This window comes from Pleurodeles waltl, chromosome 1_2, assembly GCF_031143425.1.
Source record: "Pleurodeles waltl isolate 20211129_DDA chromosome 1_2, aPleWal1.hap1.20221129, whole genome shotgun sequence".
Lineage (NCBI taxonomy): Eukaryota > Metazoa > Chordata > Amphibia > Caudata > Salamandridae > Pleurodeles > Pleurodeles waltl.
Window position 1 is genome coordinate 530,228,592 of NC_090437.1, and position 18,603 is coordinate 530,247,194.

The window sequence follows — 18,603 nt, forward strand, 5'->3', positions numbered from 1 at the left end:
TATGTCCAAACCCATAGCAACCCTGCAGACCAAACTCATGCCCATCAATGCCAAAATGACTACTCCTAGAATCAAGCCCAGGACTATGCCCAATCACATGTCATCCACTACAGGATGATACTAATCTAAGCAGAGAGGGACTTAGGACACTAACTAACTGATAGGAATGTGAGGAGTACATGTGGTACAGAGGATCCATTGATGTAGGAAGTGATGCAACTGCAACCTTCACGTTACATGCCTAACACTACCCATATACAGTGCCATCATGACCACTTCAAACTACTACAGTACACGCAGAGATGGAGGATGCAGCCATTGACATGATAGCAGACATGAGAGACCCATACATACAGCTGAACATGTGTCACTGTACCACCACTACTCATCCTACATGGCTCAACATAGCGTACATCAAAGACTCCTACTTGATGGGTGTGGCAACCAGGACTGTACATTCCCTAAATCACTTCTGACTACATTCATTCCAAGTCTAAGGAGGGTGACAGTTCACAACCATGCAGTAGTGACCTGACAGTCAACACTTACCCCCTTGTGGCTGCTGTGCTGCCTTCAAGTGCCCATCCAACTCAGGGTACGCCACCACCAGTATGCAGGCCATTAGGGGGGTCAGGGTCCAACGTGTACCCCTCCCATGTTGAGAGGCTGTCCCCAGCTGGGCCTCTGCAGTCTTCCGGGCCCAGCAATGCAGGTCCTCACATCCGCTTCCTGCAATGGGTGCTCTGCCGGCCATGGACCCCTAGGGTCCGCACTTCCTTGGTGATGGCTCGCCACAACCCTTTCTTCTGGTGGGTGCTGACCTGATTGGGAAACAATGAGAAAAGGGGGGACAAGATGTTAATGATACGAATCCAGCAGTGAGCTTAGGTGACACACAACGAACACTGCTCATTCACACTGGCAATACCCCACACATATCATGTGCATGTTACCCACCTGATCAGTAAATGACATGTCAGTGTGCACACACATACATCATCAAACAACACCCAACTTGTGGGACCAAGGATGTTGTACTGACCTGTTGTCCTGGAGCTCCGTACAACCACCCATACAGGGGTAGGACCCCTTCCACCAGTTTTTCCAGCTCCTCTGTTGAGAAGGCTGGGGCCCTTTCGCCTGCAGTGCATGCCATTGTTGCTCCAAGAGACAGGACACAGCAGCACAAAAAGTGGAGGTCTGTCTCGCCCGAATGGCAGAAGTCAAGTGAGCTGTCTCACACAAAATGGCGGTTACGACCACAGCGGTCATGACCGCCACCGCCGGAATGATCATTATTGGTCCCAGTCTTCCATCAACATCAATGTTAACCAATCAGAAGTTGCACGGCTGTTCTGACTGCACTCCGCCATGACGACTTCCGCCGGCGGAATGAGGTCACTTCCAGCAGTCCAATGCATGCCGGCCACACGGATGCCATTTTAGTTTGTGACATTACTGTCCTGAATTTACACAGCATAACTACCTGCCTGTCCTCACAAATACACACTTCAGGTCTGACATGGTGAATCTAGACACATGTGCGTGTCCAGTGAAATGTACAGACTTGTTGCAACAATTGTCAGCATATTTGATCAGTATGGTAAAACACAGGGAAGGTGTAGGTGTACATGTCCTGTACACGTACATTCACACAGGAATCATGTGCCATCATCTGGTTAGGTATGGAGGGTAGAGTAATGTGTAATCACAAATTGCAGGCAACTTGCATGACTATCACATAATGACTGCCGTGTGTCATACTGTATAGCCCACATTGTGACAGATATCCTGATTGGTGTTTGTATTCCCGCACAGATTTGGCCACAATGCAGTGATGAGGAAGGCACCAATTTACTCGCCACTCGTAGATCTTGAAACCATGGAAGAGTGCCACATAATCCTGACCTATTGACTGAACCATCTGTGCATCAGGGAACTGGTCGCCCAGTTGAAGCCAGACCTCCTGCCGGGTTTAAGGAATCCCCATGCCATCCCTCCAACAGTCCAGGTGTTGTCATTCCTGCATTTCCTGGAGAGTGACTCATTTCAGAGCACAGTGGGACTGGCTGCAGGCTTTTAGCAGCCCAAGTTCTGTAAAGTGTTGCAAGATGTGGTGGATGCCTTACTCAAGCATGTGCACAGGTGCATTAGGTTTCCACTACCTCAAGATTTTCCCACTGTGAAAGCAGACTTCTACAACATCTCAAATGTCCCACATGTACTTGGGGCCATTGATGGGACTCACATTGCCCTGGTACCTCTGAGGATCAATGAACAGGTCTACAGGAACAGGAAGAGTACATATTCACTCAATGTACAAGTGGTGTGTCTTGCAGCTTAATACATTGCACATATGAATGCTAAATTTCCAGGATCAGTACATGATTCCTACATCCTGAGGAACAGCAGTGTCCCTACAATGATGTCACAGTTACAGGGAGAAAGGGCCTGTCTCATAGGTATGTGTACTGCTCTCTTTAACAGACGTCTATACCCCTCATGACACAGTCAGCACTCCGCCTAGCAATGTTACCCATGGCCATGTTTCCTTTTCCACACAGGTGACTTCAGATACCCCAACCAGCCCTGGCTCCTGACACCTGTGAGACATCCAGCTACATTAGGGGAGAACAGGTACAATGAGGCACATGACCGGACGAGGCGTGTGATTGAAAGTACTTTCGGTCTCTTGAAAGCAAGATTTTGTTGTCTCCATGTGTCTGGTGGTGCACTACAGTACAATCCAGGGAAAATCTGCAAGATCATTGTTGCATCTGGCCCTCAGAAGGCACATCCCACTGTTGGATGCTGGAGCTGCTTTTGTGGCCGGTGACTCTGATGTTGAGGGGGAGGCTGACGAGGATGAGGCACATGACAACAGGACTGACATGATTTGTCAATACTTTCCTTGATGTACAGTTATGTCTGCCTTACATATCATCTGCGCATAGGAGATGTATTGTTGAAGGCAATCTGTTGCCAGTGTTCGCATGCATCAATGTATGTGTTGGGACTGGAGCCTTAGACATTGGGTAATGACCTTGAAGGTTAGGTGACTCGCCATGAGAGGTAGGGGACATGCACAGCTGCTATGTTCATTTGTGAAATGCTAGTGCAATTGCGGTACAGCCTTCAAGTTGTTGTAAAGGTTTAGGGTCCTCAGGCTGCCTATTTGGGGATATGTTAGGGGGACTTATCAGTCTTGTCCTGCTGCGTAGGCATATCATGCTTTGACATCAGCTGGGTGTTAGGTTCCCAATTCATCACTACTCAGGGAGTTGTGTAATTGAGGATGTTACCTATGTATCATCTTTCCTGTCCCACACATGTGTGAATGTCAATGCAGTCCCTTAGTTATGGTGTAACATAGCTGCTGGGACACTCATCCTGTGTTTGTGTTCAGCTGCTATTCATGTATGACTGTGGATTACATTCCTTACCACCTTGTACTTCATTCCATTTATTTATCCCTTTTCAGGTGGCATCTCTGTTTGCAGTCTGCTTGCTGATTTGCCTGTTGGTGTAGTTGAGAGTGGATGTTAAAACAAAATGATGTACTTACATACCTGCTGGAGTATCACACTACATTTGTAACTTGGACATTTAGGTTGTGTAGACCTGTGTATTCTTTAGTTGTTCTTCAACATATTTACAATTCTTAAAATAAAGAGACATGCATCATGACCTGTGATAATAGGTGCTTATTTAGTGTAGAATTTCACAGTCCAGAGGAGTGGGGTAGTGCTCTAGGTGATGTACAGAGTGGGTGGTCCAGCTGTTAGGTTCATAGATCCTGTGTCCATTTGCCTTGGAATGATGTGACCTTGGTGTTGGACAGAAAACAATATGTTACAGTGGCACACAAGGGTGACATTTCAGAAGAGGGATCACTTTATGGTGGGGGGATTGGTCTTGGCCTGGGGTCCTGCAGGATGTCTGCATGGACGACCTCTTTTACAGGGGGGTTCCTCAGCTGCAGGAGTAGGGTTGCTGTTGTCCTGTGGGTCCTCCTGCTTTGCCTCCATTCCAATAGCAGGTGCTGATGTTGAGGGCAGTGGTGTTGACTGACTACTGGATGTGGCCTGCTGTTGGATGGAGAATGTCCTCAGGATGCAGTTGAGTTCCTTGAACTCCCCTAATATGGAGGCCATGGTGGCATTGTGTGCTGGCCACTGCTGCCTGTCCTCCTGGTGGTATTCCTCCTGCAGCCTTTGTGTGTCTTGCAAGGTGATGAGTATCTGGCCCAACTGGTCCTGGGTTTGTTGGTAGGCTCCCAGGACCCTGGAGACAGCCTCCTGGCCAGTCGTGTCCTGTACCTGCCTCATCCCTTGTCCCATGATTGGCCTCCCACTGGCCCTTGCCTGTGCCCCTAGTGCAGTGCACCCTCTCCGACTCACACCAGGACCGTCATTGTCTTGGGTTTGCACCCTTGACTTCTGTCCCTGTTCTGTATGGCACACTGATGATTGATGTGACCTTGGGACACAGGTATGGGAAGGTGGGCTCTGCTGTGCACTGGCTGCCACAGGGGAGGTGATTTATGTTGTGGGCAGGGTGAGGCTGGTGGTGGTGGACTGACAACTCATGCCAGATGGGCCAGGTTAATTGTCAGAATCCAGACTTGCATGTGAATCCTCCCCTATTGGTGCTGCATCCAGGCCTGGGTTTCCTGTCACTGGTCTCCACTGCTGTGTGTCAGTATTTGGGAGGCCTGTGAGATGAGAGGTATTGTGTCAGATTATATTATTTTTGCGGTGACACACATGGTTGTGTTCCCTCATTCACTGTATTTGCAGGGCAGTAATGGCATTGACAGTTTCCAGTCCCCTGCTTGTGTTCCCATCAGTGGAAGGTTGCAATGGCCCTAATTTGCAGTACAGTTTATTTTTGTCTCGCTACTGTCATTGCCATATACCGATGTGCATTCCTACCACATATTGGTGATGTGGAGTGACATGGTTTAACGTGCAATTGCAGAGATGTAATAGGGAGATAGCAGTCAGGCAAGGGTAGGGAATATTGCATTATGGTAGTTGTGGTACATTCTTCTGTGTGAGGCATACATGCACTAGGTTGAGCTGTGAGGGAATGGCGTCAGTGGAGAGATGTGGCATGCAAGTGTGGGTATAGTGCCAATGATGGGTTTGTGCACATTCAGGTGGTTTGTGGGGTTGAGAAGGAGGTGGGGGTACAGGCTATGCACAGGGACATGGTGGCCAGTGAGTACAGTGGACTTATCAGTGTCCAGTAGCAATTCCCATCAGGCCTTCTGGATGTAGTATGGCCAGGACCATCTCCTCCCATGGTGCCATTTCTGAGGGAGGTGGTGGGGGTCCTCCACCAGTCCTCATGATGGACACTTGGTGCCAGGAAGCCATGGCCCATACCTTCCTCCTAAGGTTGTTCCACCTCTTCCTCATTTCCTTCCTTGTGCGTGGATGGTTCCCAACTGCATTCACCCTGTTGACTATCCTCTGCCATAAGTCATATGTCTGCTGGACCAGTGCTCCAAACAGTCTCGGCTCCACTTTGACTATTTCTTCGACCATTACCCTGAGCTCCTCTTCTGTGAATCTGTTTTTTTTTGTGGTGCCATGGTCATAGTGTTGTGGGTGGGGGCGTATGATGTGCAAGGATTCTGTGTGTGCTGTTTGCAGTTGTGAATATGTGTAATGGTATGTGCGTGTGCTCTGTGGTGTTTTTGTGCAGTGGTGTGTTGTGTGATGCGTGCTTAGTATGATGGTGCCTGTGGTATCTAGAACAAATGCGTCCTTTCAGTGTGCTCTTCTCTCACTCTGTTAGGGTTTCTATTTGCAAAGGGTTCTGTGTATCTGTGGGGGGGGGTGTTTTGTAGTACTGTGGACAGGTGTGTGTATGTGTTACAGGTGTTGCTATAGGTTTTATCCCATCTGGTGCAGTGTTGCTGCGGTGGTGGCTACTCATATTCCCACGGCTGTTTTGGACCTCCAATGGATTACCACCCTGTTGGTTTCCGCAATGCTGATTTGTGTATTGGAATTTGGCGGGCAGCATTTTCTCGCCATGGTGGTGGTAGTGGTGCAACCGCCTCCTTCATTCCGTCGTTTTGGCCGACGGTGTCGTTTTTTCGGTCACAATTTGGCTGTGTTGTGTTGGTCACTCGTAATGCGGCGGGCTTCACTCGGCCATCGCTGGCGGTGTATCGGCTGCCTTTTGCACAGCACTCTTTGGGAATGACCCCCAAACTCGGAATGAGCACCTGAGTCTTTAAACAAAATATCTGCAAAAATTTACTTCATGCAGCAAATTATAAGGATATTGAAAGTCACTGAGAAGTTTGGTAACCATTTAGAGATCAGCAACGCCAAATACTGAGTTTCTTTATAAGATAAAATAACTTAAAGTTAACTTTAATATCCTCTTAACATATAGCAGAGGGTACTTCATTTCTTAGAAGAAGAGATTATTTTGTAAAAGATATATGCAAAGACATAAGCATCTTCAACTCCATAGAACACTGAAAAAGGACTTGAAAAAGGTTTTTGAAGTGGCTGGGAGAATACAGGGTTGATTCACTTGCACTTATTGCATGATTTGTAACTGCAGTGATGCCTCTTGTCATGGTGTCATCAAAGTAAAATGTCATGTGACATCACTTCCTAGGATGATATTAGGTGAATGTTTGTATGATGTCACTTACTGTGATGTAACTGGGGTGGTCAAAGGGCAAATCATGTCACATCTACTACCCCTGAGATTTTGGTGAATCGACGTCCATGAGATCTTTTAATTATTTTTATCTGTGCCTTTAATAACATTAAGATTTTTATCACATTACTCTGTGAAAAAACTACATTATATTCTGTGACCTTCTTTTCATCATTGCAGCCGGCAGTAGGCATTATGACATCACTACTGCAATGGAATATTGTGAAGTAATTCAACAGAGTTGTGATTTCTGTATTACAAGTGACCAGAGACGTCACAACTCAATTATAATTAGAGATTAGAGGATGAGCTTTTAAACAGGGATAGCAAGCCCTGTGTGTTATATTTAAAATGATGTTCCCAGGTCTTACAAAGTCACTTATGTTGTACAATTCAATATACAGTTACAGACTTAAGCCTCAGACACCACAGCACAAAAGCAAAGAATAAGCAAGGGTAAATTACAGAACAATTGCTTAACCTGCAGGTTGCACTATTGAAACATGACACTTGAGGTTTCTGGAATATGGTTGCAAGAGGCACAGACTCAGACAATTATCTCCTTTGCTATTTAGATTTATCACATTTTCACTTAGGTACTGTGATGGCCTGCCTGAATAAATCAAGCCCATCCATTGTGACCCTTCCAAACAATTTATTCTGCAAGAGAATGAAATTAAACAAAATTCATAAAACACATACAAAATCCCACCCCACAAGCTGTGTTCAAGTCAACCTCTTGAAACGTCATCAAGTCATCTGCATGCCCTTTTTTTTAAATGTCGGCCTAATGCCATTCTTGAAATAGGCCCGATTGCTAGCTCCTGCTTGACTTCATATCATCATCGCCATATTTTAGAGATCTGTCTTTGCGTGAATCATGAACCTATCTTCTTCCTTAACTCTACAGGTCAAATATTTTGCAGGATGATACTCAAAATGATCTTAGCATAGCTTCATTATAGAGGTATCGTTATTTGTGACAAGGGAGGTTTCTGTGCTGCTAATATTACCAGGCATTTCGCATTTATGACATATTTAAATTGCTTCGCACACAACTGACACTCTTCTAGAGAGGTACCTTCCCTCAGATGTCCCACAATTTTCTACTGGAAAAGCCACTCTTTAAAAAAGAGAGTGAGCTCAAAATAGTTTCTGGGGAGTGTTTCTAATATTTGGAAGCCTATCCCATTTGTATTTAGACTTACCCATAATTTGAAAGATTAATATTATATCTAAAAGTGATTATTCTATTCTTCCACAATGTTAGCATTTATTTGTAATCTTGCTGACATCTTGCAGCCCTCAATACTTTGTATCCCCAATGTTATATTTTGTTGTCTAAATCCTGCCTCTCTTCTTGTTCATTAATTTTATTGTGAGGACTATTGCTATGTAACATGTTATTTTCCCTTTTTGTCTTAGGTATTGTACTGCTCCATTTTAAACTAAGCACCCTGACACCCCACAGGTGCAGTCTTTGCTATGTAACTTTTCTAGAAAGTAAATAAATGCACAAATGCAATTGTGAGCTATGTGAACCTTAAAATGAGCACAATCTATTTGGCTTTATTTGATCTGATTGCTATTGAGAATGGCTACTAGAAACTCATTGTGGCCCTTAATGTTGGGGGTAACTGTCTTTGCTTAACTGAACTGATTGGACTTGAGATATAGACATGCTATACAGTGACATGAGATTATGTCCATAATAACCACACGTGAGTTTGACAAACACACACATGGCTGCAGTCTTACTTCAAATATTCATTAGTATATCGTTAGTGACAATATGAACATCCTAAACAGCATAAGTGAGTGGGAGGACCCCTAAGGGACACTGTATTTCATTTCACTGACAATGCTATGCTTCTAATAGCCACTGGATATTGGCCTTCATTACATGCGAAGGAGTGAATACATTGTAAGGCGATGCCAGATAAAAACGATGCCTTCGTTGAGTCTTTTCAGTGCTATTTTGTTATCTACGGCGTCATAGAATGTACAGAGATCAAGGCGAAGCATAGCTGGTTGCTGATCTTTGTAGAGGGAAATTAATAGATTTTCCCTAATGTTTTAAGTTCATTTTTAATTTGATGCCTTGTAGTTTTTTATTTTCACCATTGCAGGGTAGCCATCTTGTTGAAGGAAATATAATGTTGCATTATAAACTTGCCAGCAAGAGCTCATGGTGTAATATATTTCACTGATGTCTGTGATTTTAAATTCGTACTCACTTATTTTGTTGCATCCCTTGCTCAGACTGGGATCGGTCGGGAGAACATGTCTGAGAGAGGGAGATAGTGATTTGTGAATTATCTTACCATTCATGAGTGGGCACCTTGTTTTTTCTTGTTTATATATTCAACACAACTATTAGCCCGATTTGCAATCTAGCAAAAACAAATATTTGCCTGAATCCCAGAGATCCTAGATTTTCATTGTGGTCTGATGCTGTATTTGAGTGCAGTTTTTTCATCCAGAGATTGACGTTCTCTAATAATATTTTTTGGAGCTTTGTTCTGCACACCTAAGTGCAGATTCTTGCAGTATTGATCATTTTAGTGTGCACGTTTTTAATTTCCTTGCGATGTGCTTTGTAGTTACAATCTAATTTATAATATAGTTTTTGCATTGAACGCGTTTTATGTTATTAGCACATTATGCCTAACAATGACTCACATTTCTCAAAATATCAAGAGACATAGCTGCATTCTTCAGAAAACCATAACTATGATGTGGATGATCCCTAAATGCTCCGAATCGTTCTAATTAGTACTAAAACCAACAATAAATTATATAATACAAACAATACATTACAAGTAATGTGTGTATATTGGTCCCTTATTGCCTTTTCAGGGCTCTGGGGCATTTATAAATTACTAAGTCCCTGGCTTTGTGGTTTATAAATGTCCCTAAAACATTAACGCTTGGTACACACCCATATTAGGCAGTTACATCACATAACGGTACTGGTGCCCATAAGTCTGGTATTATGCCCGACGTACATTGTAGTAAAGCCACATAGAATCATCGGTGGGTGGATGAGGAGGTTCTCACTCATGAAAATGCTAAAATACTCTCCTCAACTAGTATAACTTAAATCAGTTAAAAGCCATAGGTCCCATACAGAACTCTGAGAGGACACTCATGAAAATCAGGACAGGTGTCACATCACAATCACCATATTTTGAAACCTTTGATTTCTATTCTCACAGATTTCATGGTGGAGCATTCCCACAGAAGGCAATGGAGTTGCTGGGGTATCCTAGGGGAATGGTCAACTCCCAGCACCACAGAATAGCAGTCTCTATACTTATTGTGCATTACTACTCCAAATTGTGTGACAGATGAAGAGTACGTGACTCAAAAGATGTCAGGATTAACTTAGAGGCACTGTGTAAAGAATGTATGCAGTACACATACTGTAAGTGAAAAAAAATCCCTGACCAATTTACAAACAGAATATATTTTACTGAATAAAGTGACACCAGTACAACAATAATCCAGTCCGTAGGACCTGAGATTTAAAATGTTAATGTTTTAGACAAAAATAGTGTCAAAAGGCCCAAGGCACTAACTAAGGGTATCTGGTCTTACTAGGACAAAATAACAAGTTCAGGCCAACCATGATGGAGTGCAAGCCAGGCACAGGACCACGTTTGACCAACTGGGAGCACCTTATGTCCTTGCTGTGAGGTCTGTGTGGCATTGCTTTGCATCGCTGTGCATTGTTTCTGATGAAGCATTCAGTTGTGCAGTGAGGCTTAGCGGGGCTTTATGTCACTTGGCGTTGTTTCTGACTAAGGTTTCAGTTGTGCGTGAGACTTTGCAGGACTTTGTGTCGTTCAGAGATGGTTCTCATGCAGCTCTCACCTAGGTAGTGAGGTTTTGCTGGGATTCCCATCACTTATTGTTGGTTCCAGTGAAGCTGTCAGCTGTGCAGCAAGACCATATGGGTCTTTGCTTCCTCCCTTTCAGTTCTGATGAAGCTCTCAGCTGTACAGCAAGGGTTTGCAGGACTTTCAGTTGCTTGGTATCGGTTCCGCTGAAGCTGTCAGCTGTGTTGCAAGGCTGTTTGGGTTTGTGCATCATTTTGTGCCAGTTGTGATGGAACCTGAGTTAGGAAAGGAGGAGTTCTTGCTGATGTCACTCAAAGGCCCAGGGCCTGGAGGGCACCTCTTGGGATCAGGACTCACTCCAGAAGAGTCTATCAAAAGGGCTCAGACAGGTCCAGTTGCAGATCCAGGCAGGTCCAGTATCAACAGGTCAGATGGCACTTTCAGGGAGGTCCCTGAAACCTGTTGTTCCCCTGTAGCTCACACAAAAGGTCAGCCAGCTGACTATTGGAGTCACTCTGGGTAGCCTTGGATGAAGGCAAGCAGGATCAATCTTACTTCCTAGGCTACAGGGCAGTATCTCAAGCAGCAGGGCAATTCTCTGGCAGCAGGAAAGTCCTTCTTATGTAACTTCCACAAGTCCAGAAGTGTTATTAAGAGTGACTCTCAAGATCAAATATGCATACTTTGTGCTAGCTTTTCTGTGGGGGGACTTCCTGGCCTACCCCACATGTGGTACTGTAAAGTTTTTCCTCTTCTTCTGTCAAGGCTCCAAAATGTCTAGGGTGACAAAAGGCAGGTGTGAGAACGTGATCCTTTTAGCATGTACATCCCCATTTTTTTCTGACTGATACTGATACTGATACTGAATGTTTGCTGGGTTCAGCTAACTAGGCTCACGGTCAGTTCTCTGAACAAAAGGTATATGGTAAAGAGGTACAATTACTATTGGCAGTGAAAGACTCCTGTAAGTCCCTAGCATGTAATATAAAAGGGCAAGGGGGATTCAAACTATCTACAAATTACTTGTATATACTACGTCAGTGAAGTTTAGAGGCCCAGTAGAGTTCCTGCACTTGAGTGTGCACTGCTGTGTTGCCAGCTGTCATTTGTAAAGACAACCCTGCCTTGCAGTCTTTAAAAAGTAAAATTGGTACAAATTTGACTTTGGAATTAAAGCTACTTCCAAAGTAATACCCTACCTTATTCTTAAGTATAAGTCACCCCTAGGGTCTCTTCTAAGTGCCCCAGGGCTGAAGTGCCATTTAACTATAAGTAAGGACATTGAAAAAGGGGGTTTCTATGCAATGGTGAGGAAAAACTGCCCATTTCATTTTTCCCCATTGTATATACTTAGCTCTATAGACTAACATGGTAATAGTTCACATAAGTATAAATATTGTTAGGACAGAGCTAAATATGTCATTAAAGTACTCAAAATATTGGTAATGATAAATTTAACAACTTGCCACTGATGAATTTGTCATAATTAATATGGAAAATAAGTTATAGGACTTTCTTTTCTGTAAGACAAAATCCAGCCTGCTAGTGGCCTCTCTCAGCCTTAACAGGATTTGCCAGGCTGCTTTGATGAAGTGATAAGTGGCCTGCAATGAGCAGAGGTTGTCTGGTGGGGGGAGTTCTGCAGCTGCAGAGGCCAGGCCATGAAGGGGGCTGAGTAAATCAAAGTGGGCTTCAAAGGAGACAGGACAGGGAGGAATGCCAGCCAGGCCTAGCCTCTCATCTTGTACCCCACAGATAGATAGCAGGTCCAGAAAAGGAGTTTGCAGATGGTCTATAGGGGGAGTACTAATGGAAATGAGCCACACCAGTAGGTTGAAGTAAACAGGTCTTGCTCCTCTGGATAGAAATCACCCATCTTAGATTTTAAAGTGCAGTGCTTTGTAGGACAAGAAAATGCCACACTTTGGAGGAAGTTGTCATGGTTTTGGGAGGCACCCTGCAACTCATTGGATAGGGGTGCCCCCCTTCTTGTCCCTCAAGATGATTGAACAAATATCTGGGAGCTGCATTGCAACTCAGATCTGCTGCCTAAACCACCAAGAGAAGGAGGACTGCCCTGATGGAACCATGGTCTGCAACCCAAAGTATTGCACTCTGAATTACTGCTCTTGGTGCACACTGGAAGAGCAGCCCTAATGACTTTACACTGCTGTTTCAAAAAAGACTAAGTATTGGACTTCCTGAAAGCAACAGGTTTACCTAGCTTGCATGCACCAACTGTCACAAATGTCCCCAGTCTGGATTTCGACCAGTGGACTTTTAAGGATTTGGCTTGGTGCTCTGTGGGAATTGTAGGCCTGACATTCCAAGGACCATCTCAGAGTTTCTAGACCCTTGTACTTGTGCTTGGGCCCTTTGGACCCCCAAGAAGAACTCCAGGAAGAAGTTCCAGATGTTTGGAGAGGTGTAGAGCAACTTTTGGAAAAAGCTCCATAAGTTGACTGACCCGACGTTTTGATTCAAGCTTACTGACTTCAACCCCGGCTTGGTCTGGATCTCAGGTTTGTGCCACTGAATGTTCGGGAGCTCCAGACTTCCAAAATTTGACTGGGGCTTCGCAGAAAAGCAGTCTAACAATGATGCATTGAAATTGGCTTGTTGGAGAGGACCATATGATGAAGAGAGAAAAAAAACTCCCAAAAAGTTACTAAGTGTAAAGGTAAAATTTGGACCCAGGCCTCCCACTCAGTGTTTCTGAGCAGGGCTCCATTGTGGTCGGCCTCAAACATTAACTTTATCCTGGTCAAGTATGACCAGATGTCCCTAGTTCATGCTATTGATTTCTAAGCACTAGCAAGCACATTTTTTTATTTAATCTTTAAAAATTCAAATCTCCGATTCCCTGTATTGAATTTTGTCATTTTTATGTCTTTAAAGATACTGTATTGGAGTATTTTAATGCTTTACATACCTGACTCCTAAATTGAGCCTGACCTCTTGTTGTGAAGCTACTAGGGGTTGAGCCAGAGGCTAATGTTTTGAGACCTTGACTGGACCTAACATTGGATTGTGGCATTATTGCTAGTGGTAGGTGTGTATTTACCCCCACAAATAACCAACCCCCAATAACAGATCAGGCTGGAGTCTGTTCCTTGTTTGTGCAGGAGGCAGAGTTCTGTGAAGTGTACGTAGGGCTGAGTACAGCCCCTCCCTGCCATCCTGCCAGGTTGGTTTATCCTGTCTGAGCCCCTTTGCATTACAGTTTGAAAACAACACACAAACCCAAACAGCAGAGCCATTCACAGTCATGTGACCCAGGACACTGGCAGAAGATTCACACAATTGAAAGAAAATGCCAACTTTTTAACAGTTAATTGTAACTTAAAATCCCATTTTGCCATTAAATAAAGGTTTAAATTACAATTAATTTGTGTGTAAACAGCATATCTCTTTCCTGTCTTTCCTGTCCCATTCCAAAGTTAGCACTTATTAAATGTAGTAAGGTAACCCAGTCTTAGTCAACAGGAGAGATAAGCTTCACTCTTACTGATGTGTAGGAATAGACAAGACAGTCTTAATTTTTTAGGCCACATGATTGGACACTTGTCAACTAACTGAATAGCTGTATGATGGTGTTGTACTTAGTTTAATACAATTCTGACTCTGACGTTTCCAACCTTGGCCTAAAATGCACACCAACACATGGTGCATAGACACACACCAGAGTACTAGCTGAAAGTCCACTTCAAAGGGAAAGAAACATTGTCCAACACCTGGGGCATTAGGAACCATGATGCACACAACATACTCTATTGTCATAGCATATACCACCATCTCTCAGGGCCTCACCAATGACATACATATTAATGGCAAATGCACAAAATGTCATGTGGCTCACCTGGGGAGTCCTCAAAGGGTTCTACACTTCTTCCCCACTGTTAAAGGAAGTAGAGGATAGACTATGGACTTCCCCGTTGCTGAAGGTGACGCTGATATGCTTGAGTATAGCTGTGTTTGTAGGCCCAGTTCTGAGATACATTTATGAGATTGCTGTAGGTCAGTATTGGTCTGCAAAATGTCAAGCTTTATGGTGTGCAGGTCAGACTTGAGTTTGGAAGGGGTCTTTAATAGGGGCATAACTAGAGGCATTACCAGCAATTACTGAAATAATTTACTTCAGTAGGATTGAGAAGATTGGCCCTTTTGCAGTCATCTGCATGACCTAAAACAAGGCCTAGAATACAACATGCCACCTGGCCAATATTTGGTCTGTGTTTTCTGTTAGTGATACATCCCACAACTGACACATACACCTAAAATAATTCAGATGTATTGGCTTCACTAATGCTCCTTTGCATTGTTTCTTTTCACTTTCTGCTACAGTCTTACTCTCTGCATTAGTCTCAAATGCATTTTTTCTCCAAACATCATTTCTAAGTCCATCTGTTTTCTTCTCACATCACATCGACATCCTCTGCACCAGTGTTGTAGCAAGGTAGCAGTATTACGTGGTATGACTGGGGGTCTTACCATGTAATACTAGCATGTTACCCAGAAGTGCTGCTGCGAGTTCGAGGCCCTCCACCACCCGTAGGCACCCATCTGTGCCCCACCCCTGGTGTCTAGTGGTTGCCGTAAGTACTGTGCGTTTGTCCTGTTATTGTATTTTGTGTTTTTGTATTTGTGCCCTTTAGCCTTTTTGTGCCTTTTTGCCTGTGTTTTATTGCCTTTTTCCTTCGTTTCTCCTCCCTCAAATGCTTTTTGGCTTCTGCTGCTCTCTCCTTTCTGGCTGCTGCGTCCCCTGTGGCCCCGCCCCTGTCGTGCCCCCATTTGCCCTCCGCTCCCACCTCCCAGCTGCTCCTCCCTCCCACCTCCCCTTCTTAATGGCAGCCACTGTGCGGTTACGCTGGTGGCGCGCCGGAGGCACGGCAGAGTCAAGCCCATCTGCACCCATCTGTCCCTGGACCGCGCCCAGCATGAGACCTTCTGGCCCGCATGCTCCCCACGCCATCAGATGCCACTACAATGCCAACGAACTCCACGTCCTCAACCCAGGCCGCTCCACTGCCTGCTTCCAGGCAACCCCGAGGCATTCCCATGGGCCCTTCTCCTGTCGGACCTGCAGCTTCACCTGCCCCCAAGCCACCAAGCACCACGCCAGAACCATGCACAACCACCTCAGCTGCATCCTCCTCAACACCTGCTCTGTCCAGAATCACGCCGTCGAACTCTGGGACCTACTCACCTCATCTAACCCAGACATTGCCTTCCTCACCGAAACCTGATTGACTCCCTCCTCGGAAGCTAAGATCACCCGCAGAGACCGCACCAACAGGCCGTGAGGAGGAATCGCTATAGTCCACAAGAACACCATCAAAATCTCAACAGACACCGATGACACCTACACTTCAAGATCCACATCAACACCAACACCACCCTCAGAGGAACCCTTGTCTACAGGCCCCGGGCCCCGGACCTCAGTTCAGTGACTCCATTGCAGACATGATCAGCACCTAGGACCTTGCCTTCACAGACTACATTCTCCTCGGTGACTTGAACTTTCACCTCGAGAACACCAACAACAGCAACTCCACTGCTCTGATCGATAACCTCTCCAACCTCGGTCACAATGCCCGCCCACTCCGCCGGCCACACACTCAACCCCGTCTTATCCACCAGCAGCCACGTCACCTTCAGCCACACCACTGAACTCCACTGGACCGACCACAGCTGCGTCCACTTCTTCTTCCAGAAACCCACCACCCACAACAGATCCCCGCCGCAGCTGGAGCACGATCTCAGAAGACCATCTGATCTCCATCCTCGGCCGGGCCCCACCACCCAGTGCCTCCAACCCCAACACAGCCACCCTCAACCTCAGACACTGTTTAGATGACTGCGCCAACACCCTCACCCCACTCAGGAAATCCTTCTACAACCACACCGGCACCAAGGCCATCTGTTTAACCGCCGACCTTCAGACCTCCAAACAGGAATGCCGGAAAATCGAGAAGAAGTGGCGTCACAAACAAACAGAGAGCAACCACGCAGCCCTCAAGACAGCCATCCACAAGCACCACCAGCTCATCAGGACCACCAAAAGATCATTCTATGAAGATTGCATCAACAGCAATGCCCACAACAGCAAAGAGCTCTTCAGCATCGTCAAAGAACTCACCAACCCCAGGTCATGCTCCACCGACCCACCCCCATCGCAAGACCTCTGCGACTCCCTCGCCACATTCTTCCATCGCAAGATCACGGAAATCCATGACAGCCTCAACTCCTTGCCCCCCACGACCACCATGACCACCAACAACCCCTACGCACCCAACCACACCAGCCTCCTGCTCTCCTGGATCCACATCAACGACGAGGACACCACTAAAACCATGAACACCATCCACTCCGAATCTCACTCTGACCCCTGCCCCCACCGTGTCTTCAACAAAGAGAGCCCCATCATCGCCCCCCAACTCAGCATGATCGTCAACAGCTCCTTCGAGACCGCCACCTTCCCAAAGAGCTGGAAGCACTCTGAAGTCAGCGCCCTGCTAAAGAAACCCAAAGCTGACTTCGAAGAGCTCAAGAACCCATTTCCGTCCTTCCCTTCCCGGCGAAGGACATTGAAAAAAATTGTCAACGGCCAACTGGCCTACTTCCTTGAGGACAACAACACACTGGACATCTCCCAATCCGGATCCCGTAGGAACCACAGCACCGACGACATCAGGTCCCTGCTCGACAAAGGCGAAACCGCAGCCCTCATCCTCCTAGACCTCTCGACTGCATTTGACAGGTCTGCCACCATACCCTATGAACTCGCCTCTATGACGCCGGAATCCGCCACAAGGCCCTGGACTGGATCACATCCTTCCTCTCTGGCAGAACTCAGAGAGTCTGCTTCCTTCCCTTCCTGTCGGATGCCACCAAGAGCCTCTGCGGCGTTCCCCAAGGGTCTTCCCTCAGCCCAACTCTTTTTAACATCTACATGGCACCGCTCGCCAACATCGTCCGATCCCACAACCTCAACATCGTCTCCTATGCCGATGACACCCAGCTGATCCTCTCACTCACCAAAGACCCCGCTACCGCCAAAACCAACCTCCACGACGGACTACATGCCATTGCAAACTGGATAGAGAAGAGCCGCCTCAAACTTAACTCAGAAAAGACAGAGATCCTCATCCTCTGCTCCAACCCCTCTGCATGGGATGACTCCAGGTGGCCAGCCACCCTAGGAATCACACCTACACCCACCACCAACGCACTCAATCTAGGCTTCATCCTGGACTCATCGCTCACCATGACCCATCAAGTCTACGCCGTTTCATCTTCCTGCTTCAACACCCTCCGCATGCTTCGCAAGATCTTCAGATGGATCCCCATTGAAACAAGAAGGGCTGTCACCCACGCCCTCGTCAGCAGCAGACTGGACTATGGCAACACACTCTATGCAGGAACCACAGCCCAGCTCTAGAAGAAACTTCAGTGCATCCAGAGCGCCTCGGCATGCCTCATCCTCAACATCCCACCCCGCGACCACATCTCAGCCCACCTCAGAGACCTACACTGGCTTCCCCGTCACCAAGAGGATCACCTTCAAACTACTCATCCACGCCCACAAAGCTCTTCACAACACGGGCCCTGCCAACCTCAAAGAGCGACTCACCTTTCATGCTTCCACCCGCCAGCTCCGCTCCGCCAAGCTTGACCTTGCCGCTGTCCCTCTCATCCATTGAACTACAGCCAGCAGCAGATCCTTTACCCACCTAGCTGCCAAGAACTGGAACACCCTCCCCTTCCACCTACGACAGACCCAGGACCTCCTGACCTTCTGGAAATGCCTCAAGACCTGGCTATTCAAGCAGTAGCAGACCCTTCCCACCCCCTTTTTCAGCGCCTTGAGACCCTATCAGGTGAGTAGCACACTTTACAAATGTTTGCTTGATTGATTGATTGACCTTAGGTTCACATCAGTAAACCTTAGCTCAGTCCTGGTAGAGTGGCAAGAAGCAGTCAGGCTACTTAGAGGAATATGTGTTAAGCTTTTCACAACACCAACACAGATGATAAGTAATTGACAGAACTCAAAGAAATCTGACACCAA